General features: G+C 42.8%; 1 long non-coding RNA gene across 3 annotated transcripts; it reads right to left on the reverse strand.

Annotated features, from left to right (window-relative positions):
- Positions 1–1,768: 1,768 nt before the first annotated feature.
- On the reverse strand, positions 1,769–24,398 carry LOC120408050. 3 transcript variants are annotated; one of them, XR_005600387.1, is made up of 4 exons: positions 24,348–24,398; positions 20,329–20,361; positions 2,455–2,594; positions 1,769–2,123 (listed from the first exon to the last, which is right to left on the reverse strand). It is a non-coding gene; the product is annotated as an uncharacterized LOC120408050 (long non-coding RNA). The 3 variants fall into 3 exon arrangements; XR_005600386.1 differs by having other exon boundaries at positions 2,455–2,591; positions 24,348–24,387; XR_005600388.1 differs by lacking the exons at positions 20,329–20,361; positions 24,348–24,398 and adding an exon at positions 3,888–3,997.
- Between the last annotated feature and the right edge of the window lie 329 nt (positions 24,399–24,727).

A 24,727-nucleotide genomic window follows, 5' to 3' on the forward strand; every position in this document is an offset into this window, starting at 1 on the left:
TAGCCTGTTTCCACTTTCTAGGGTATCCAAGTCCCTCTCCCTAACAGTCTCAGGTAGTCTTTCCTCTCACTGCCCCAAGATGCCACTTCCTCAGTTGCTGGTAGGGGAACCCAGGCTTGCCCTCCTCTCTGGGTTCCTCCTGCTCAAGGACCCTCAAGTAAGGTCTGTTCCCTTTGAGACATGACTGCCTTTCCCTGAGCCCTTTCCTTACCATCTGGTACTTCCCCCTTTCTGGGTTTGCCAGCCTCCTAGCTCCCTCCTCTCAGGGAGTAACTGTAGGCTACCTTTCCCTATAGCCACCAAACACTCCTCCTTTCTCCCAGGGAGTGACTGCAGACTTTCCTGATCACCCCCTCTGCTTCCAATTTCCTGTCTTTATAGTCCCAGCCCAGATTGTTCATCCTCAATTGGGTTCCCTCACTCAGTCAGGGGATTACCGGAATCCCTTCTGCTGTGTCAGCTCCCTTTTCACTCTGCATTACCCCTTTCCAGGCAAGTGTGGGGCAAACACCCCATCACAACATCAGTTTCCAATGGGAAAAATGTTTAGGATGAAAATCTGACCAGATTCTCAGTGAGTGATAGCCTGTTTGTGCCATTCAGGTGAGGCAAAGGAGCTGTAATCTGCAGGAAATGTCTGTCAGAGAATTCACCTGGACGGGAACTCTGTGCTGGTGGAGCTGTACCATTGCTGAGCCCTGAGCCTTTGACTCATCCTATCTCTCCTGGGATCTGGAGCATGTCAGAGGTGGGGTGGAGAGCATATCTTTTACTGGTGTAATGAAAAGTAACCTTGCAGCTGCTGTAAATATTGCTGGTGCATTCTGGTCATGGGAATCAGGAAACCATAACTGGCACATGGACTGCCTTTCCCCTTGCACCAAGCAGAGCTCTTGGATAGGAGAGACACACTACACTTATACAGTGCATGTTCACTCTTTCTGGCATCTACACCAAGAAAGCTTTATATCATGACAATATGACTGAAACCAGTCTTCAGGTAAGTAACTTATTTTTCTTTTTTTAAAATAAATGTGGCAGCCATATACTAAACCAGTGGTTCCCAAACTTGTTCCATCACTTGTGCAGAAAAAGCCCCTGGCGGGCCTGTTTGTCTACCTACCGCGTCCGCAAGTTCGGCTGATTGCGGCTCCTAGTGGCTGCAGTTCGCTGCTCCAGGCCAATGGGAGCCGCTAGAAGCGGCGGCCAGTACATCCCTCAGGCCACCCCACTTCCAGCAGCTCCCATTGGCCTGGAGTAGCGAACCGCGGCCACCGGGAGCCACGATCGGCTGAACCTGTGGACGTGACAGGTAAACAAACTGGCCCAGCCCGCCAGGGGCTTTCCCTGCATAAGCGGTGGAACAAGTTGGAACCACTGCACTAAACTATCATGAAGAAGGGATAGGTGCAGGAGTGACCCCAAGATTTTCACTCCCAGTATTGTGTAGTGGCCTTGGTTATGATCTCATTTAGACACACATAAATCAGGAGTAATGCGCCTGAAACCAGTGGAGCTATGCCTGTGTAGGATTGATATATGTGATAGGAGAATCAGGCCAATTTTCTCAGTGCATGTTCTTATTTGTTATTAAAATCTTGTTGTTTTATTTACACTTTTTTATATTTTCTATCTTTAATGGATATTTTTAGTCTGACTTTCTACTAACTAAATGTTGCCATTTAATTCATCAGAGTCAAATTAACAATGAATATAAAAAGAGCATGAGTATCTACAATATAAAGTGTAGCTTACAGAACTAAATTGGCTTTAACACCTGTTAGGGATCTGTAGAAATGGCAGTAGGAAAGGAGGGTGGGATCTGGACTCCCAAATGCTCATACCAGTAGTTACTATGGGTACCGCTGTTGTCTGGAAAACAGGGGTTGAAGTTTCTCATCACAGTAATGACATCTTCCTGAGCGGTTAGGAATTTCTGACCAGTGAAAAGGCCAGACTGAGAGAACAGAAGAAGGATCACTGGATGCTGGATATTCAGTGTTGTCAGTGGGCTGAAACTGTTAGTAAGGCTACAACTGTAGAGCACAGAAGAGGGTTTTCACCAACACAAATAGGTTTTGGATGTGTGACAGAGTAGCTGGATCAAAGTGTCTTCTTAAAATCTTAAAAAGAAAAGTGAAAAAGGAAGGAAGAACAATGAACCTTTCCAGACTGAACTTGATGATGTCTCTTGCCCTAAGGTTGAAATCCTGATTTTATTGATGTTAGTGGGACCAGGATTTCAGCACAGGTGCTGAAGTCTTTTGGAGAAGAATGGGAATAATATTCCTGCTAATATAGATTTTACTTAGTTAGCTCATTTTAAAATTCAGACCTTTACATTACTCACAACATTGAATTATGTACATAGCTAGTTTACGTAGCTGCATGTTCCCATTGATTTTTCCCCCTCCCCCTTCTCCTCCATTACCTAGAATTCTTTGGAATGCTCACTTGTTGTGTCTTGTCTTAAATGAGACAGTTATCTCTTCTGGGCAGGGACGGTGCCTCACACTGATCCTGATCAGGGCCTGGGTACATTACTTCAGTACAAATCATAATAATCAATGAGTTGACACGTCAGAAGAAGTCTACTTTAAAAGGAGAGAGAAAATTGCATTAGGGTTTATATTTTAGTGGAAAGTCTGGAGTGAAGGAAGATGAAGACCCATGTTCTGCTCTCATCTGTGAAATTCCATTGCTTTCAGTAATTCAAACATTATGTTTCATACCAGAAGAAAATGCACCCTTGGGACTGTTTTACCAACCCAACTATGGAAGACAAAGTCTAATAAACATTAATTTAGTATAGATATATATACTTCCAGTCAGAAAGAGAACTGGTAACAAACCTGAGAATTTTTTACTCTTTAAAATGTTTGCATAGCTGCAGAAATACTCTTTAGCACATACTAGGTGGATGATATAGTAAAGATTTGATTTTAATATATTGTAAAACGCCTCTTTTAAAGTAAAGTGTATATCTTATAATGTAAAAAGCGACAAAGAGTCCTGTGGCACCTTATAGACTAGCAGACGTATTGGAGCATAAGCTTTCGTGGGTGAATACCCACTTTGTCAGACGCATCTGGTAGAAATTTCCAGAGGCAGGTATAAATATGCAGACAAAAATCAGTCTAGAGATAACGAGGTTAGTTCAATCAGGGAGGATGAGGCCCTCTTCTAGCAGTTGAGATGTGAACACCAAGGGAGGAGAAACTGCTTTTGTATTTGGCTAGCCATTCACAGTCTTTATTTAATCCTGAGATGATGGTGTCAAATTTGCAAATGAACTGAAGTTCAGCAGTTTCTCTTTGGAGTCTGGTCCTGAAGTTTTTTTGCTATGGCTACCTTTAAATCTGCTATTGTGTGGCCAGGGAGATTGAAGTGTTCTCCTACAGGTTTTTGTATATTTCCATTCCTAATATCTGATTTGTGTCTATTTATCCTTTTATGTAGGGATTGTCCAGTTTGGCCGATGTACATAGCAGAGGGGCATTGCTGGCATATATTACATTGGTGGACATGCAAGTGAATGAACCAGTGATGTTGTGGCTGATCTGGTTAGGTCCTGTGATGGTGTTGCTGGTGTAAATATTTGGGCAGAGTTGGCATCGAGGTTTGTTGCATGGATTGGTTTCTGATTTAGAGTTACTATGGTGCGGTGTGTGGTTGCTGGTGAGAATATGCTTAAGGTTGGCGGGTTGTCTGTGGGCAAGGTCTGGCCTGCCTCCCAAGGCCTGTGAAAGCGAGGGATCGTTGTCCAGGATGGGTTGTAGATCACTGATGATCTTATAATGTGTATTCCAAAAAGCTTTACTCAGTTAAATATAATAGAATAGCAACGGGTATAATATGCAACATCAATAAAGTCAATGGTATCTTACAGATATGAATGCGAACAGAATTTGGCCCTCTCTGGATTCTGGTGACAACGAAGGAATATGAGGAAAATCCTGAACACTAGGAGTTCTTCCATTTTACTGTAAAAGCTCTGTAGTCCATTGCCATCTCAAAAGGGATTAATTCTCTAAATACAAACAAAATTTAAGGGCCACATTATCAAACAGTCATTGGTGCAATTGCACTTGCAGTTCTTTGGTGGCCACAGTTTTGTGAGTGCAACTCAGTTTTGTGAGTGTATATAATAGAATGTAGATCTAACTTCATGGTAGTTTACACAGGCCAAGCAGTTAAACATCTAGATGCTGTTATTTGCATCAGCAAGAATTGCACTCACATAACTAGACACATTAATAATTGCTGGCACAAGTTAAAAATTTTGGTCATAAGAACAAGTTAGGAAGTGATTACATTTCAGGTGTAATCCTAGATTTTTTTTCACACATAATGCTGCCAAAGAGATTAAGATTGTTTTTCAGTACATTTCACAGTACTGTTTTTTTTTAATTGACTCCCTGTGATATGTGAGAATATTGGGTTTCTTCTTAGCCTTAAAGTTGTAATTCCAGATCACCAATCAGGATCAGCCTCTGGACATAGCTCAGTTTGGGTTGTGATACCTAGAGGACTATAAATGAGCAGAGCAACTAGACTCACGGATGGTAGTAGTGAACTGAATCTGCAGATTTCAGCTTTGTGCGAGTATCAGAGTGGAAACAAAAAGTGTATTCAGAAGCAGCAAAGCATTTGGAGAAGGTCTCATTTGTGCTATGAAGGCTGGGAATGGGAACCCACATGCTAACTGTTGGAAGCTAGGTACTTAAAAATTGTGATGCTATATATTTAAAAGAGCAAGAAGAGTTGAAGGGAGAATGATCCATGTGTACTTCTAGGTTGACTGGGGGTATGTTTACACTTGAAGGTGGAGGTGTGATTACCAATTTGAGGAGACATACCTGCCCCATCTGTGATTGAACTCGCATGCTAAAAATGGCCATTGCAGCGTGAATATTGGGAGGGGCTAGCTGCCCCAGCTATGTGCCTGTCCAAAACACTACTAGGTTCGTTCTCACTTAGCCTCTCCTGCCACTCACGTTGCCACAGCTACATTCTATTTTTTTCTGTGCTAGCTTGATCAGAACTAACATGGATCTCTCTCCCTGAGCAGGGAATCACATCTTCTAGTTCCAGTGTAGACATACCCTTTAGATGTGAGAGATGAAACAGACGTATAAGGTCATTGTCTCCATAATTTACTAGTGCAAAGTTGTTGCCTATTGTATATTTTCCAGTTCTTCGTTCAGTTCACTTTGAAATGACTCAAACAAATGAGGCTTTTAATCACTTTCCTTGGAAAATCTTTCACAATATAATAGGAATATTGTCTCATTTTCTCCAAAAAATGCATGAAGGAACATTGATAGCCTGTTCAGGAATGTGGTTGTCAGTGGTGAATACAGTGTGTACAGTTTGTCTCAATTTTCTGTGATCTTTAATGAGTCTAGGGAACAATAAAAGTAATATCCAAGTTCTAGAAATTCTTTAACATTATAATGAGCAACACATTTTTATCCTTTCCCTTCACCCTCTGTGCGTTCCACTTCTGATAACCTCATGTGCATTACATTTATCTACTGAGCTTTTACTTTCTAGAACAGCCCTCAATATGCACATGAATAACACAATATGTTACCAAGATGGATGAGAAGCAGTGCTTAATTTTTGCCAGGGCTGACCCTCCAGGCTTGGCAGTTCATAGCCCCGGCATCTCTGGGCTTGCTGCATGAGTTATAAATGTAAAAAAATTGCTTGAGCCCCAGCACCTCTTTCATTACAAATTAAGCACTGATAAGAAGATAGTTCAGAAAAAGTGAACCACTTGTTAATCCTCTAGTAACTAATTCAGGAAAGTACAGGTATCAAACCTACAGAAAGTACCTTTATCAGGATTGGAGGTAGAAGAGTTTTGGAGTAAAACATAATTAATGTTATTGCTGTTGTTCAACTGTGTAGTTTGAGTGACTGATGTAAAATATAGTTTAATTTTCTTTTGGCATGTAGTGGAGCAAAGCAGCCTATTTCATTTTATTATTGATGAGATATATTAATGGAATGTTCTAAATGGGTATCCAGTACTTGACTGAACTCTTTCATGTGTTTGATCAATTACTGCTATTTTTCTGTATTTCTCCACATGTTGATTTCAAAGGGTGGTCTGGTGAATGAGAAATAAAATATCTACTGGCTTCAGAGGATTGCAGTAGTCCATTTGAAATTGTTTTGCTTCTGGACTGATAGTGGTACTATCACTGAAATAGACAAATTAGTCCTACTTAATGAATTTTACATGAATTGAGGCATCTTGATATGTGCATTAGTTTGATCATAAATGAGCACAGTGATGGCAAATGTGTGGGCCATGGCCTAAATCACTAGTACTGGCAGTACTTTGGAATCTGTAACATTGTAGGATTTTTATAGTGCAATTTAGTGCTTGTAAAGGTTCCAGATTGATAGCTAGTGCTGAATGAATAATTCATTCATCCATTCATACAATGGATAATTTATCAGACAAATTTAGTCTCTCTTCCTGGTCATGGATATTCCACAAGCAGTTTATGACTTTCTTTAATTATAAAAAAAAGTGTGGGTAAATTGTGATTGGTCAACATTTGCTGTGTTAGCTGGGCTGCCTAGCTGATTGGACTATGATGGACCCAGACAGATAGTATCAGAGCTTGTGCTAGCCCATTGGGAGCCCTAAGCAGGAATATTTTTTGCCCCTTCCCACAATACTGAAACAGGCAAGTTCTTATGATAAAAAGCAAATGGGGGGCCCCCTGATCTGCTTGGGGCCCTAAGCAATTACTTAGGCCTGGTCTATGCTGCGGGGGGGAGGGATTGATCTAAGATACGCAACTTCAGCTACGAGAATAGCGTAGCTGAAGTCAATGTATCTTAGATTGGCTTACCTACCATCCTCACGGCACAGGATCGACGGCTGCGTATCCCGTCGACTCCACTTCTGCCTCTCGCCCTAGTGGAGTTCCGGAGTCGACGGCAGAGCGTTTGGGGATCGATTTATTGTGTCTAGATGAGACACGATAAATTGATCCCCGATAGATTGATTGCTACCCGCTGATCCAGCAAGTAGTGTAGACGTACCCTCAGTCTGCTTTTGTCTAGTGTTTGTGTACCCTACACACCTCCTGGGTGTGTTGTTCTGTCCCATCTAGTGGCATTGAGGGAGGGAGCACAGACCGACCAGCTCTACAGCCAGTTGGCTTTTAGCTCATGCAGTAGAGGCTCATGCACTAAGCTCCAGAGGTCCCACGTGTGATCCCGCCCATTGATAACCAGGGTCTATCAGCGTTACACTGGCTCTGGATGATATATTTCAGGAAGGGGCAGAAATGACCAGGGCAGAAAGCCCTGGAGGTCTGGGCTGGGGAGGCAAGGCTTAATCACCAGCGCCATGAAAGAGGTGGATCCTTTATTTTTCCTGTAGTATCTGAGCTAATAGCTCTGGTCTGGGAGCATCTGAATAGAGAGGTTCTTTTTCTCATTTAGGGGGTGTATCTAGTCTGATTGTAAGCTTATTTGATTTAGAAAGTGTGCTCTTGTGTTTCAGCCTGTATAATGGGCTTTCAGTTACAGTGTGAGTTAGCTTTCACGTACCACCCCATGAATATATTTCGGCCTGGAGCTGAAGGGACTTGTGATATTACACCCCATATTCTTTATGGAAATATGATTATGATATGAATATGGTATAAATAAGATACACTTTATGCAAGATGGGTCTTGTATGAAATCATTGGATAGGTTACTGAATATGTTTATCCAATTTGTATGCATGTATCATTTTTGTATCTGAAGCTGGGAATATTGATCATGTCTCCATATTTCAAATGTGCTACGTTGGATGAGGCCAAACAATGTTAGTGGTTTATTGAAGAAATGCATACAAGCATAAGGATTCCCCAGGAACTGTGTGCAACAGAAACCTCTCAGAGATAGCTTTACACAATGGGAACTGTTTGACTCAGGTCAGATAGCTCTATACAATAGGAATTGTTTGACCCAGGTCACAGCAAAAAGCTTTCCAGCAGGAAGATATAAAAAGGGACAATGACAACATGAGGGGTCCTCACTCTCCCTACCAGGGGTAGCTCTAGGCACCAGCAAAGCAAGCAGCTGCTTGGGGCAGCCTATTTGCAGGGGTGGCAGCCGGCAGGGATCCAGCCTGGGAGCTGAGAACCAACAGGGGGCCCTGGGAGCTGTAGTTCCTCGGTTAGCTCCCTGCCTATAGAGCCAGCCCTAGAGCAGGGAAAGAACTACATTTCCCAGCATTCCCTTGGTTGCTATCAACAGGAAAGGGAGGGGAGGGAGTATGGTAGCTGAAACCTCATGCTGCAGCTTGCTGTGAATGGAGAGATCACTGCGAGAGCGGGGTGGCACTGTGAATGGGGAACAAGTATGCCCAAGGAGTAGAAGGCTTTGGCCCAGCTATCCCCTTCAGAAGACATCCCCAGACTGGATTAGGGATACTGGTGTGACCTCACCTTGCAGCCCCCAAAGAAAGAATTGGGTGGACTAAATGGACAGTGCCCCTCTCTATTGGAAGCCTAGCAAGGGAGGTATGTGGATCCCACTAGAATTTAAAATGAAAAGTGAGGGAGGGGAGGCTCTACTGGACCTGGGCAGTGTTAAACGCCAGTCTGCCTCTTTTGTTTATTTATTAAGGTAATCTGCTTTGTTCTGTTTGCTATCCCTTTAACCACTTAAAATTTACCTTTTGTAGTTAATAAACTTATTTATTGTTTATAATAAAACCCAGTTATGTAATTTCTAATGCGGGGTGGGGGGGATTGTGCACATCTCTCTTCACACTGAGGAAGAGGGGGATTTTTATGAGCTTGTGCTGTGCAGATTTTTCTATATAGTGCAAGACAGTATTATTTTGGGATTATCTCCCAAAAAATGGTGTGCATGTGAGTGGGGGGAGTCCTCTCACACAGAGCTGACTTCAGTCTGAGACTGCAGCAGTGTGTGGCCTTACGTGTGTGTGTGTGTGTGTGTGTGTGTGTGGCCAGAGAGCCTAATTCAGCAAAGCGGGGAGAGGGAATCCTGGCTGGTTGAGTAAGAGAGGCTCAGTGAAATCCCAGTACATCAGGTTGCACCCCAAAAGGGGTGTCCAACATGTCACAGGACTACTGTTAGGTATGTCAGGGTGGTTCAGACTTCATGGCAGTCTTGAGCCCTTTTCTGTAGAGATTACCAATAACAATAGCCAATTAGTGTTAATTGTGAAGGGGACTTGTAATGCACAAACATGTTCACTAGGGTCTGGGCTGAGACTATCTGTTCATATTTCATACAGCAGTCCACAAAAAAGCCATCAGACAGTAATAAATTCTGCCACTCCTGGTTTGGGGGTGTGTATGTCCGGATTAAGGCTGCTGACCCGACAGTGGAAGGTTTAGTGTTCTATTACTCATCCCTTGAGGACTTTTTTAATCCTCATCTTTTACAGGTTTGTATCCTGGTGATTTAAGTTGTGGCTTTCTACCAATACGTGGAAGTTATTTGAATGTGTATCAATGCTGGATCCTACCAACGTTAATGATATTTCAATAAATCTGATTTAATGAAAATTAGAAGCAGCATTTTTGTTGCTTTTGGGTAAAAGCTGCACTTCATTGCAAATTCAATTTCACTCCTGGTGTTTCAATGCATCTGTGAATTTTGCACAGCGGCTGGCCCGGGGTTCATTCAATCTGTACTCACCCAAGTAATTACCACTTTGTCACTGCAGTTTTAACAAGGATTTTGGAAATATTACTAGGGAGAGCCTGAGCAATAGATTAGTTACACCTGCCCTTCTCACTCCTGAATACTAAAAGCAGTCGACAAATCACATCTGGGGGTGTACAAGTAATGATTACAGTAAAAGTGGATAAAGGTATTTCTGTAACATACTTTTTTCATCAGGGTAGTTTTGATTCAGTTTTTATTTTCATAAATTATATTTTTACAATAAAATTTTGAGGCCAAGTGTTCTCATTTGAAAAATAGCCAGGGTGAACACTGCAGAGCTACTGAGGGAACCTTTAAATACACTTGTTAAATAGTTTTTCTTTTTATTTATTACTCCCTGCTCCTTATAACACCTTCCTGGAATCTGGAAAAGAACATTGCTTTCCCAGCTGGCTTTGCCTTTTTTCCGTGTGTCAAGAACTATTTATTTTTCCTGTTGTTTCTTGGGGATCACAGGTCAATATGTTTCCTTGTTTCCTTGCCAGCACCAGGGTTGGTGTCCTCAGTGACATTATCATAATGCTGAGAGAACTGTGTAGTAAATGAGTGAGAAAGAAGTGCATGGTTTAATGGTCTGAGCATGGAACTCGTGTCTTTTAATCCCATTAAGCTCTTCTTCTGCGATCAAAGAAAAGATATTTAACTTCTCTACCATTTGTAAAATGGGGGTAATATTATGTACTTCACAAAGGGTCTGTGAGCATCCGTTATTTAATGTAATGGTTCACTTTTTTTGTGTGTGGTTGTGGACAGTTCCTGTTTGTGATAAATGAGATGTGGGTCCAACCACTTTCTTTTGCATGTCCCAGCACATTACCACATTCTCTCAAGTCTTTTTTCTCCTATTTGCTCTCATCTGTTTTTTCTTTCTTTCTTTCTCATCTCATTTTTTCCTTTTGTGGGTATGTCTTTTGGTTTCAATTTTGTATATATTTTTTGCAATTTCTTGTGCTTTGCTTCCTTGTTGGTTCTTGTTTCTCTTTGCTTCCCCCTCCCTCCCCATTAACCAGAAGACTATGTGTTGTTCAAGGTGGCAAGATGGTGTCCATTAGTGGGTCAGGGCTACACAGTCTGAGTTGTGCACCATAGAAGGAAGGAAGATATGAATGTATTGGCAAGATGCTGCGTGAGCCAGGAATGCATGAACTATTCCCACGTCAAAGCTGCATTAGGACTGTTGAATGAGCAGAGAAAGAATGTGCATGACTTTTAAGGAGGTATCTGCTATTTTACCCTCACCCTTAAGAGTAAATTTGCAGTGGGAGTTTGAGATATGCATAGGCTCCTGCAGTTTTCCCCTACATCCCCACTATTGCTCGTTTTCTTTCTGAGTCCCTTCAGGAGTCAAAATGTGCCTCCCCTCTCTCTAGTTAGGATGAAGAAGACACAAAGCTGCATATAACTGTTTAGTGTTGTTGTCTTTTAAAGTTTAATAAGGCAAGAATTTCTGTAGGAGTGAGAGCCTCTGAGCTATCGCTGTTCTCTCAGAGTGCGCTGTGTAAAAAGGCATGCTGTCTGTCCCTGGCCTCTGATGCCCCAGAAACTTCTCAGTCAGTGCATTCCTTTTACCAACGCTCATATAATCTGTGCAGCAAAGTATTTACAGTGTTTCTCACCCTTTGGCCCTTTCTCATAGGACCAGGGAGGAACATAACTCTGCCTCCCATAAGATCTCAGAGCATACTGGGCTCCCCTAGCCCAGGCCCTCTCGCCTCACTTTCTTTCTGTCATCTTTTACACCCCTCAGTTGACGGCTTATTGGTTTATCGGCCCTCCCAGCCTGATCAGCTAATTAGCTGCATATCCCCAATCAGCTTTCTGCAAGGGAACTGACTGGTGCCTAAATAATCAGAGTGCTGGCTCACCTGCTAGCTTCACTGTGAACAAATGCTCAAGTATCTTTCAAAAGTGCAATTCCGGAGGATGAGCAACTTCTACACTGTGAGCAAATCGTGTATGAGCGTGTAGAAGGTGGCGATTAGGAGTAAGCCATTTTGCTGCAATTATTCTGTAGACAGTGAATTACAGTAATTTGGCAAGGATTTTGAAATTACAGTACCTCCCCTACCAAGTAAATCTAATGCTAGTATTTAAAAATATCTTGACCATGTTCCTTTACATTTCTTATGCTGATTGCTGTCTTTCATGAATAATTATTAATCATGCTTGGCTGGGAGGTTTCATTTGGAGACTTATAGACTTCATTAAGTGAAACTGGCACCCTGTTGCTATGACTTGGTTATTTGTTATAAATTGCTATGTGAGGACTATCCCATTTGCTCCTAACAGATGAAGTCAGAACAAGTCTGACGTAGCTTTGTAAACTGTTTCTGCATAACCTCTCCTTCTATGAATATATGGTTGGTACAGCTTTGTTACAAAATTCACAAATCCAGCTGCTTTTATAGGTTTGGCAGCATAGAACAGTTCTGACACCAGAAAATATAATTATCTGAAATATTGTAGTCATGGCAACCAGGAATAAAATTAAACAGCTTTCAATAAGCATGATTTATTAAATGAGGTTTGAAAATAATTTTTCCATGCTTGTAAAATGTTGGCAATGGAACATTCATTAATCAAAGCTTTGTATGTATGTAATGAAAGTGAGTTAACTTTACTAGACCCATGCATTAGCTGTTTCTCTCAGGGATATGTGTCAGTATTAAGATTTCTCTTATATTAGTAAGAAACATAAAATGTCTGCAATCAGCTTTTTGGCCAGTTCTGAGGCTTAGTGATGGTAGATGAAGAAATCATCACACACACAGTAGATATTTCTGATGTAAATATGCTCTTCTGGAAAGAGTGGGACTTGAACATGTTTGTGTGATATCTCTATGACAACTAAAGGATGAACATTTCAGGCATCTTTTTATGACAGTCATGTGGTCCAGCAAATCTGGAGCTGGAAGTCAAACAAGAAGGATGTGTGGCTACTTTGACTCTCTCAGGTGATGGTAAGAGAGAAAGAGAAAAGCCAGGATATCCTGAACAGTCTAATGGAAAGTTGTAGGCCCAGATTGTCAGGGGTTTTTAAGTGCCTAACTAACACTGAAATCAATGGGAATTAGACCCCTACTTTGTTTGAGGATCTGGCCCATAGTCCTTATAAATCTCTTCTTCCTGAAAGACTAAAGTGGGGAGTATTTATGAAGGCTTTTTTTTCTGTCTTGTGTTTTTAGGGGCTTTGTAATAATTTTGTCAATAAATAATTACACACAAAGAAAAGGTCACCAGAATTTTTTAACGTGATCAAAACAATGTATTTTCCCCTAGCCTTATTCTCAGAAACAACTGAGTAGTTTCTGCTGAAATTGCCCCCAAAACTTAGGCTGAGACACACAACTGAGTTGACTTTGCAACCTAAATAATATTACCTCAAGTGGTAGAGGTCTGGTTTATCAAGAGATTCTAATTCTACCGATGAACCTATTACTTGGCCAGGTTTGGGTGGATTTTCATGGGGATGGCAAAAGGCACATCTTTGACACAACGGCTACTTCCCTGTCACTAAAGTACCTGCTCCAAAGCTTGGAGGTGTTAGAGCATATCAAAGAAATGGTTGCCAGAAGTTTTTAACAAGGCCAAACATGTTTTTATCTCACCTCATTCTCATATGGCTGAATTGTTTTTGCTGAAAATTTGCAAAAAATTTAGTCTGAGGCAGACACCCAGCAAGGAAAATTGCAGCTGAAATGCTTAAAGTTTGGTGAAGTTATAAGGACCTGAAAAAAAGTGTTTTATGATGTGAAGTGTTGGGCAACCTTAATAATAGGCAGTACTAACAGCCCTGATAATGAATTATCAGTGTTGTTTCTCTTGTTTATAAACCCTGGTGTTTTAGTACATGCACAGTCCAAATATTCAGTTTTGGACTTTTGAATAAACCTTTGTTTTCCCTTCATCTTGAGCCAAATTCACTGGCAATTAGGTGAATTTACCCTGTTGTGTTGGCTATTTACTTTCTGTACTTCACATCTTGTAGCTGTCAGAATTGGGCTGTAGTCTTAGAACAGGTTTTCCTGCTCTTGTTATGACCAGAAATATTGCAAGTATAGCTTTTCTGATGCCAGTTTGGCACGTCCAATTCCTTTTCCCAAATGTGTCAAACATTAAAAAAGGCTTGGTTTTTGCCTTCAGTTCACCTAAAATTGAATGAACGTTTGGCCAAATTCTTAACTTTTCTGAACATTAATCTAGTATCTAAAATTGCTGCCAGTATGGGCAACCCAGGTAACACACCATTACTATGACTCAACTATTGTCATAATATAGGCCATGCAATCATTTTGATGACTTGAGATATGGAGGTACTGCTTTGGTGACATCTGAATAAAATGGATGCTTTTCTACCCAACTCCACTACTTAATTTTACTTGTGTCCCTTGGGGAGTATATCATTTGTTTAGTTGAGAAAGCAGGAGCAGTCTGCAAGAGGAATCATGGTATGGGTAGCAGGCCTACAGCTGTTGATTTGTTTGTGGATCTCAGGTCATATGAGAGGGTCATGCCTGTGTTCATTGTGTCAGGGTATCTTGCCTGATTTCCCATCCCTGATGTGTTGATCTCATAGAAATTGACCTCTTCAGATCAGCCTTTCTTGCTGAAGGAATGATTTGTCCCGTCTGGTGTGGGACTCTGACTAGAAATGAATGAGCAGGAAGTGCAGTGCCATGGTGAAATTCTCTCTTTTACAAACAAAATCATTGTTTTTTCCAGTATAAAAAGTGTGTAGATGCTTTTAAATGGAAATCATAGTTTTCTTTACATTGTTTACTGTTATAGGTATTTTTTACTAAATGCACTTTGTGCTTATTAATCAAGCAAAAGTTATGTGTGGTATTATATACAAGTCCAGACCTCCATCACTAGGTAATCACTCAATGACTACTCCAGGTGAACATTCAATAATTGTATAAGAGTTTTCTTCATGTGCATCCAGCAGTACAGAATATACTATGACAGGTAATCTTTACTTGATATTTTAATTTGCAATTGCCTGCTTAGCTGTGAATTGAGGCTCCCTTAGTAACAACCTTTTCCCCCGTAGGGATCTATGTATTTATGAGTATATATAGATTTCAGAAACCTTTGTTTTGTGTATGCAGTGAGGATGAAATTTAGCTTGGGAACAGATGACTGGTGGAAGGTTTTTTGCACCATTTAAGCACCTACATAGAGGCTGTGTGGGGGAGTCTGCCCACAGTAGGGTGCCACCCACTCCCTCAGGAAGGGTCTCTGTTCTGGTCATAGGTCAATGCAGAGGACTCATTGGGGGTGGGTGACTAGTGGCCTTAGTAATCCATACAACTGACTCAGAAGGTGTGTGACCATTATTTCAGCCCACAGGCTGCAGTAGGTGCCACTGGGTTAGAGTGGCCAGTGTGGCAGCTCTGCATGCTGGCTTTGAGTTAGGGAGGCGTATTTCACCTACTCAGCTCCCCTGCACTATATGTGTATAGAGTCCAAATATTCAGGCTTTGAGAGTGGTGAGTGAATTTCAACTTGATAAAGTTATATGTCCTAACCAATATCTTCAGATTTTTGGCTAAACTAGAAAAGTAACAGTTCATATCTGGAAAATTTTACAAGTCCCAAAGAATAAAAGTAAGAAAAATACTAAAAACAGATGGATTGTCTATTGGAAAATAATAATAAAACAAGCACATGAGAAAACAGCTATTGATTGTCTTGGAGACTCAGACTTCTGGCAAAATGAAACTCTCTGTAATGGTATGCTGGTTACTCTAATCTTCCAAACAATAGTTTCCCAAGGGCTTGCTGTGCTTTAAAAATTACTTTTGGAAAAACATAATGTCTCTCAAGAGGTCTGTGAACATTAATTGTAAAGGTCTCTGTCTCTGTGGGTGCAGTTTCTGAAAACCTTAATAAGAAGAAAATACTGATCAAACTGACTAAACATTTTTAAAGTTACAGCAAGGAATCATTATAATGTATCCTTACCGGCTAAAATCACAGTGCAGTTAATATAATAATAATAATAAATGAATAAATACTGCATTTTTGCCACGTCATACTGGAGGAGTCATTACATTTCAGTCAATAAACTGGGTCTTGCAAATGGTTTAGTATTTAACTCATTCCTCCCCTCTGTCTGTCTGTATTTAAGACATCCTTCTGTTTTCCAGAACTGCATAGATCAAGTGGAGTTTATTTAAGAATTGTGAACTCCACATTGTTTTATTGTTGTTTCTGATTTAAATGTACTACAGTAGCTGAAATGGATTTGGAGAAAGTAGTACTGTTGCGGGATATTGAGGACTAGACAGTGGTGAGTGGTCATGGTAGCTTTATCCATTACCATGTCCATGGGCTGCAGTGGTGTTACTCCAGACTTCAACTAGTGTAAAGGAGAGTGGGGGGAGGAGGAGCTTTATTAACCACACTATTATAGATCTTTAATACACAGTAAAATAACAATTCTGTGAAAAAAGGCAGGGAAAACCTAAGCCATTATCACCTGGAAAGTATCATATTGGTTTTCTTTCATATTGATTATTTTTTCAGTTTTGACGACCTAGGCACAAAGTAAATTAATCTGACAGAAGGACTATTGCTCTGAGCTACAGTTGGAGATAACAGAAAAGTTAGAGAATCTTTTAGAGCTTTAGCTTGATGACAGTGTTATGTAAGGGTAATCCAACCCAACACTCCAAATGTCAATCCACTGGCCTCTTACAAGAGAGAATTATAGCCAGTCAACATGTTAGAAAGAAAACTCAGCTCTTTGAAATGGAGAAATGTATCTGCTGGGGAGGTGAGTTTCTTGTACTATGTATAAACTGTTGATCCACTGGACTAATGTGTGAGAGTGGAGGGGCTTAGTACTATAGAAATTACAAATGTCAGCTGTGGCTGCTCCATTTGTTTCTTAGGCATGTACAAAAGGTAAGTCTGTGTACCTATACCATCAGTAGATAGAAATCCTTATGATTATGTCTACATTGGGTACGTACCCAGGTCCTGGTTTGCATGCATGCGTCCATGAGTTAGCTAAGTCCACCACCAGAGTTCACAGTGCAGAGCCACACATACGCCTTTCTCCGAGTAGCCACATCCATATGGACACTGAAGCTACACATTTTTGACCTTGGATTTATGGTGCATATCCTGAGCAGCCTCATCACCTGGAGCTGTTCTAGTACTTGGTTTGTGGTGTGTGGCAGAAGACCTTTTCAGCCCTCCCGTGCTGAAGTGCTTTCAGTCCTCCCAATTTTAAATGCCTTTTCCTCTGAGTCACTTCTGGCTGTGAAAGCTGCTCACTTCTCTCTGTTCAAGCCTGGGGATGACCCAGGGATCTGGTCAATCAGCCACTCTTGCTTGCAGGTGAATGGTTCATGCAGCACAGCAGATGTTTGGTGGGAGAGAGGACTAGACACAGCTAATGAATGCTGTAGAGACCCCATGTTGTTCCCATGTGGTGGGGGGATAGGGAGGGGGAAGGCGGCTGGGTCATTAGAGCCTGTGAATGTGTGTACTGGTCACCAATGTGCTGAGTGCCGCTTTGTCCTTCCCTGAGCCCCATGCTGAGCTGGTGCCCAGCTGAGCTGACTGGGTGGTTGGCTGGGGCAGAGTACAGGGGTCTCCAGTACAGATGCGCATATAGCAACCAGAGAGCAAGGGTAGGGTATACATGCCCAGGAAGCCAAGAGCCTAGTGGGGGGTAGGGGGTCTGGGAGGGAAAGTCAAATGGCTACCAGGGGAAAAGGTGGGAGTCAAGGAGTTGGGAGGAGAGGCTGTGCAGTGCAATGCCATTCAGTGCCAAATCCTGACCCCACTGAAGTCAGAGCCTAACTCACCAGTTCCCTGTTAGTGAACTGGTTCTGCGAACAGGCCATAAGGGGATCACCTTTCAGCTCCACTCTCATATGGGAGATAGGGTTGCCAACTTTCTAATCTCACAAAACCAAACATCCTAGCCCTGCCCCTTCACCAAGGCCCCTCCCCTTCCCCTTCCCCACCTCTTCCCAGAGGCCCCACCCCCGCTTACTACATTTCCCCTTTCCTCAGTGGCTCACTCTCCCCCACCCTCATTTACTTTCACTGGGCGGGGGTTGGCGTGTGGGAAGGGGTGAGGGCTCTAAATGGGGATGCAGGTTGTGGGGTGGGGACAGAAATGAGGGATTCAGGGTAAAGGAGGGGGCTCAGGGCTGGTGCAGGGAGTTAGGGAGCAATAGGCAGTGAGGGCTCCAGCTGGGGGTGTGGGCTCTGGGATGGGGCTGAGGCATTTGGGGTGCAGGAGAGGGATCCAGAACATGGGAGGGGGCTCTGGGTTGGGGCAGGTGGTTAGGGTGCGGGGGGTAAGGGCTCTGGGCTGCAAGTGTGGGCTCTGTGTTGGGGGGGGGCTCAGGGCTGGGTGTTAGGGTGCAGGAGGGGATACGGGCTCTGGGCTGGGGGTGTGGGCTTTGGGGTGGGACTGGGGATGAGGGTCTGGGGTGGGGGCTCAGGGCTGGGGTAGGGGCTTAGGTCTAGGAGTTGGGGCACAGGCTTACCTTGGGCAGCTTCGTGCTGCGCCCTGGAAGCAGCTAGCAGGTCTAGCTCCTGGGGGGGGAGGGGAGGAGGCTCCACGGTGCATGCTGCTGTGGCCACTGGCACTGCCCCAGCCAGTGGGAATGTGGAGCCAGTGGTTCCCAGCCAATGGGAATGCGGAGCCAGTGCTTGGACAGCATGCGGAGCCCCGTGGCCCCCCTGCCTAGGAGCCGGACCTGTTGGCCACTTCCAGGGTGCAGTGTGGTTCCCCAGGACAGGTAGGGACTAGCCTGCCTTAGCGCCACAGCACCACTGATTGGATTTTTAATGGCCCGGTCGGTGGTGCTGACCGGAGCTGCCAAGGTCCCTTTTGACCAGGTGTTCCAGTCGAAAACCGGACACCTGGTCACCCTAGTGGGAGAGCCCCCAAACTGTGATCGCTCTCGGCCCTGCTCAGTCCTAGCTCCAGCCCTGGCTGCCTCCTTGGCTCATGCTCTTGCATATGGAGCAATTGTTTTAACTCAGAGTAGCCTGCGGCGCACATCCCTGCAAATAAGTTATATACTGACTCTACTCCAAATTAAGTACACTCATGTTGATGGGCTAGGCTGTGCACTCGAGAGTATGGGAGGTAAGTGACTCAAGATGAGAGGTCCTTCCTGATGAGAGGTGTGCAGGCCTGAACTGGTGATGAATGGCTCTGGATTCCAGTGGGCTCTTGGGGGGAGGGGATTCCATTGCACACCTCTTTTCCATGGCAGTGTTGCAAGACCATTTGTTAATCTGCAGTTGGCAGGGAGACTGCAGTGGCTGAGCTAGAGGGTTAAGGCAGATGAGCTCTGTAGGAGGTATGGTAGCATGCTGAAGTTTTGTCTAGGGCAGCAGGTTATTTGCGTAGCCGCTGAGTACACCCACATTCTTAAGTGTAATTAATAAAGCTCTAGACACTTAGTGAGATGCAGTCTCATGCTTTATAATCTCCTCTAGTTTAGAACAATAAGTAACACAAAGTTTTATGTTATTCACAGCTCGCAATCCTAAACAGACAAAATTATCAAAGGGTGGTAGAAAGTAAGTATTTCCCCCATATTAGAGGTGGGGAGCTGAACCACAGAGAGATTAAGTGACCTACTCAGGGTTATACAGGAAGTCTGTGGCAGAGCTGGAAATGAGCCAAGATCTCCCAAATTCTAGCCCAGTTCTTTAACCATAAGACCACTCTTCCCTGCACCACTTTCCTAGTTATTTTTGCCAATATCTTCAAATAAGCAGTAGGTCACACTGGCATAATACAAAGTAAAATAAACTATAAAATAGCAATTGCATCACTTATGCTGCGATAGTAATTTAGGACAAAAAAGTACAGAATATTACAGATTTGACACAGTTTTGTGAAAAAGAAAAGCTTAAAGAAATAAAATAGCTCTCAGATTTTGAACCTGATTATCGTTATATTAGAATCCCTTTACACTAGTCTGGCAATGTAAAGATGCCTTAAAGTGAGTGCAGCTTTAATTTATGTCCGCTTTAAGGTACATTTACATTGCCAGACTTGTATAAAGGGGTCTTAGTATAAATAAGAATGAGGCCCTTTTGTGTGTAGAAAGAAATGGCTGTAACTCAAGAAACTACATGTGTATAGGGAATTGTGCACAAGGATTATTCTGCATACAAGATCACAGATAAATAGATGAGTGGTAAAACTTTTAAAACCAGATTGTAATATGGATAAGAAGATTTGCATTCTTTTTGCCTTTCTATGACTGGAAAATGTGAGATATTGAATATTTCTGCATAAACATTGGTCCTGCATGTGATCAACATTATCTTTCTCTGCCTCCCTGTCTCTTTAAAATAATGCAAATTAATAGGGCTCTGATCCTGCAAGGAGCTCTGCATGGGCATAGGGACCTATTTGTATGAAACAAAAACAGCATGCAGCTTGGTTAGGTACCCAAAAAGTCTCTCTTTCTTTCCCCTCCACCTGCCCCCTTTAGGGAAAAAAGAACCTCCAAACCCCATCCAAGATCCCTCCCATGCAAAAGCTTTCATACAAAGATAAGCCAAGCACCATACCCAGAAAGTCAGAAAAAGCTGGATCTCTGAACTTACAGCAATGCAGTAGGAATTTTCCATTTGATGTGACTGCAGATGATACAGTTGGAAATGATAAAACATAATAATGAGTTTGATCAGACAGCATTTTGGTACTAAACGCTCATCATGATCTGAGGACACAGGACTTATCTGCACTCCAGTCATTGTTACTGGTCAGGAATCCTAACTTTGTACCATTACATAGTTATAGCTCTATAACTGTAACAGGTGGTATTAAATAACTGAGCAGACTTTTGTTCCTATTAGAGATGGTGGGTTAGAGCCTCAGCTGTTGTCAATCAGCAGCACTTCATTGAAATCAATGGAATGATGCTAATTTACACCAAGTGAGGCTCTCACAAAAGTTCCACCACCTCCCCGCAGAGTCTAAGTGCATCAGCTTCATAAAATCTCTGGGTTCAGCCAGCTTAGGGAGTAAGAAAACTGTGGCTGTGTAAGAATCTGGTTCCTGCACCCTCAAGAAGTGGCATTGGTACAAAGTAATATTTTAATGTCACTTTTAATTCCCTTCTTTCCCCTTTCCTGTTGTCCTGCATCTTTTCTCTCTCTTGAAAATAGACTTAAGTTTGTAATGCACTCTGAGACCTATGGAAGAGAAGTGCTTTGTTATGTCTTATTATCTAGACTTTTAGCTCTAAACACAGATCTGTAAAGTGCTGCTTTTCTGTTGGCCCTCTTGTATTCCAAGCACTGTAAACACTAGGAAAACTTTTAAGTGAGGGGGTATCTGCCCTGAGAAATTCTTAAGCCTTTTGCAGCACTAGTACAGCTCCACCACAGCTATAAATGTTTAGAGCTGTAGTGTAATTAGGGCACAGGTGTTTTTAGCCATTGTATAGCATAAGCCAGTGATTAAGCATAACTATGCCCTGTCTACTGTTGGTATCCCCACTGGAACTGTATCACTGCAACAAAATGCTTACAAACTTACCCAAGGCAGGCACGCACTCTGATAGTTAGGTTTAGTCCTATTCCCCAAATTAATCTCCCTGTAGCCCATATGACAAAGGATTGTGCCAAAGAAGCTATTTCCTGAACACAGATGCAGAAAGAGCCAACACATTCTGTGAAAGTCATTCTGGAGGCTTTAGTTGCAATTGCCACTGATTTCTGTCATCTAAAAGGCCAGAGACACGAGATTCTTTTAAATGTGATATTACACTCTCTGACTCTGAGAAATCAAATATTAGATGCATTAGCTGTAAAATTCTTTGAAAAATGATCCATTTTGCAAACATAATTAAAGTGTAAACTGTCACTTGAACTTATTCACGCATAAAATTGCACTGTACTGATCTTATCCGATGGAGTTCCAGCTTGAGAGTTTTCTAAGCCTAGCAATTGGATTGTTTAAAATCTTTTAAGTGGACTTGTGCAGGTATTGAATTACTGATGGTCTCAAACCAAACATAGCTAATTCAAAAAACCTGCTTTTAGTTCATATCCAAACTTCTTGAAAGCCTGCCAGAATTGTTAATCAGACAGTAAATCTCCCAACAAAGAGATTTAAAAATTCTGATGACTATCTTACATGGCAGCACATAAATCCCCAAAGTGCAGAGAGTACTGTATTTACAGAATGTAACTTCTCCATTGTATCTGGGTTTGTAGTTGGTCCCCCAGATTTTTGGTTTGTCAGCCTCACTATGCTTATTAATTGAAGACTAGTGCCAGGTTAAAGCTGCCCTAGGACTACTGCTCCCTCTTGCTGGTGTGTCAGCTTCTGCTTTTCTGCCTGTTGTAGTTTTAAAGTGATTTCTATTTTATAGTAATACACCCTGATTTCTTCTGGGTTCATCCTGCACCTCCCTTCTTTCTTATGACGGGAAAGAAAATAACAGGAGCAAGTGGAAAGTGGGTGACAGGATGTTTGGCTGCTACACTGTGGAATAGCTGGCATGTGGACAGGGCTGTTCTTAGGATTTATGGGGCCCTATGCAGTATTATTAAACTGGTGCCCCTATGCGCCACTGAAGGTGGTCCCCAGCCAGTGCCGCTGACGCTAGTGTGTAGAGGGGGCACAGTCACCACCCCCTGCCCACAGATCCCCAGAGCCCCCCCATTGCTGACACACACTGAGCTTCGTACGTAGCAGACGCTGCGGCAGTGACTCAAGACAGGCTTTGTACTGTCACATGGGGACTTCATCTTGCCAGAGCCCATGGCCCTCTTGCACCCCCTTGCCACTCCTGGATCACCATGAGCATTTTGACAGGAAGTACCAAGCAGTAATAACAATAATACAAGTGTGTGTGTGAGAGAGTCTCTCTGTGTGTGTGTGAGAGACTGTGTGTTTGGGGTCTGTGTGACAGTGTGTGTGTTGGGGAGTGTGTCACACACACACAGACACAGTCTCAATCTGTATTGGAGGACTGTGACTCGTGAGAGGCAGAGTGTATGTGTGTGCGTGAGAGAGAGAGAGAGCTGTCACTTTAAGTTCCCCTGGTTAATCATGTGGAAGTTTTGCTCCTCCAGTCCCGGCCCCCGCTGGAGACCGATGACACAGGCAGGCAGGGTCCAGGGAGGGACTCTGTGGTGGGCTGGGTTGCCAGTGACTGGCTGTGCTGCTCTGGGCTCCCTGGTGCTGGGGCGGCAGAGCAGTGAGGGAGGAAGGGGGCAGGGTTAGGGGCGGGGAGAGGGGCCGGAGAAGAGAGGATTCCAGCCGTGGCCAGCAAGGGGAATGGTGCCCCAAATTTTTGGGTGCCCTATACAGCTGCATATGCTGCGTATGCCTAGAGACAGCCCTGCATGTGGAGGTGTCAGGGTTCCCTCCCCACTCTGAACTTTAGGGTACAGACATGGGGACCCGCATGAAGACTCCCTAAGTTTATTTCTACCATCTTATGTTAAAAACTCCCCTATTCCTTGGATTAAGTAACGCTGCCACCACCAAGTGATTTAAACAAACATTTAGGGAGGGCCACTTGGAGCCCTACCTTCCCCAAATATCCCCCCAAACCCCTATACCCCTTTCCCTGGGCAGGCTTGAGAATCATTCCCCAAGCCCCTACATCCCCTTTCCTGGGGAGGCTTGAGAATAATATCCTCAGAAATTGGTACAGGTGAACACAGACCCAAATATCAATCAGGTTCTTAAAAGAATTTTAATTAAAGAAAAGGTAAAAGAATTACCTCTGTAAAATCAGGATGGTAAGTACTTTATAGAATAACAAAAGACTCAAGAACACAGAGGATCTCCCCTTTAGGCAAAACCTTAAAGTTACAAATCCAGGGATAAACCTCCCTTTAGACAAAACCTCCCTCTAGACAAGGAAAATCACAAGCCAAAATAAAAGTAAGCCAATGCATTCCCTTATTATTACTTACTAATTCTAATTGAGTTGGATTGTTTGCCTTCTTGATCTGTCTCCGGCAAGCATACAGAACAGACAGACAAACAGGGCCGGTGCAACCACTAGGCAAACTAGGCAGTTGCCTACGGCCAAGTGGTTGGGGGCACCCAGGGCAGTTCTTAGGCATAGGCAGCTGGGTAGGACACCTGAAAATTTGGGGCACCACTGGGTCTTAGTGTCCACACTCCTCCTTTTCCTATCCCAGTTCAGACCCTTCTTGCAGGCTCTGGGAAGGGGATCTAGTAGTTAAAAGAGAAAAAGCCTCCAGCCTGCAAGACCTATTAGCACAACACTGAAACTGTTAAAGAGCCATTCAAGGGGTAATGAAGCCATTTAACAGGTATTTGCCAACCCCCAGGTATATACTGTCAGTTTCTGAATGTACTGACAAAAACAGTTGAGCATGGCTGTAATATTTACTCAGAACATGTTACTCTACAGGACCTTAGTTTAAAATTTGCTTTAAAAATATTTCATTAGTGAGTTGGTGAAGATTATAAAATCACATCTCTAAAAAATCCTTGCATAGATTTTTAGATGCACAATCATCTTTAGCCTTAAATGCTTGGATCTTCAGACATGTGTTTTTTAAAATAAATTCTTCAAAAGACCACTCTTATCTAAAATACACATTTTAATTACTATAGTAAAAAAACTTACTTCCAAAGTCTTCCTATCCTTTCTGTCCACCCATTTCTCCCTTCACTGCCCCCCCGCCCTTGAAGAGAGCCCTTAAAGGGACAACAGCCCTTTGCTTCCAGATAGCTGGACAAAGAGTTTCCCTTTCTTTACTTCTGACTATCTGATGAACTAGTTTTAAGAGAACCTTCCAGCAAAATCAGTACCTTAGTAAGATATAAAATCATTTGTTATGCCTAAAATCTTTGGAAACATATTTCTTAAAGTTGGTGGAATTTCATAAACGTGTGTTGTTATGGAGATCATAGAATCATAGAACTTAAGATCAGAAGGGATCATTATGATCATCTAGTCTGACCTCCCGCAAGATGCAGGCCACAAAAGCTGACCCACCCACTCCT

The sequence above is a fragment of the Mauremys reevesii genome, linkage group 6, assembly GCF_016161935.1.
Source record: "Mauremys reevesii isolate NIE-2019 linkage group 6, ASM1616193v1, whole genome shotgun sequence".
NCBI classification, from domain to species: domain Eukaryota; kingdom Metazoa; phylum Chordata; order Testudines; family Geoemydidae; genus Mauremys; species Mauremys reevesii.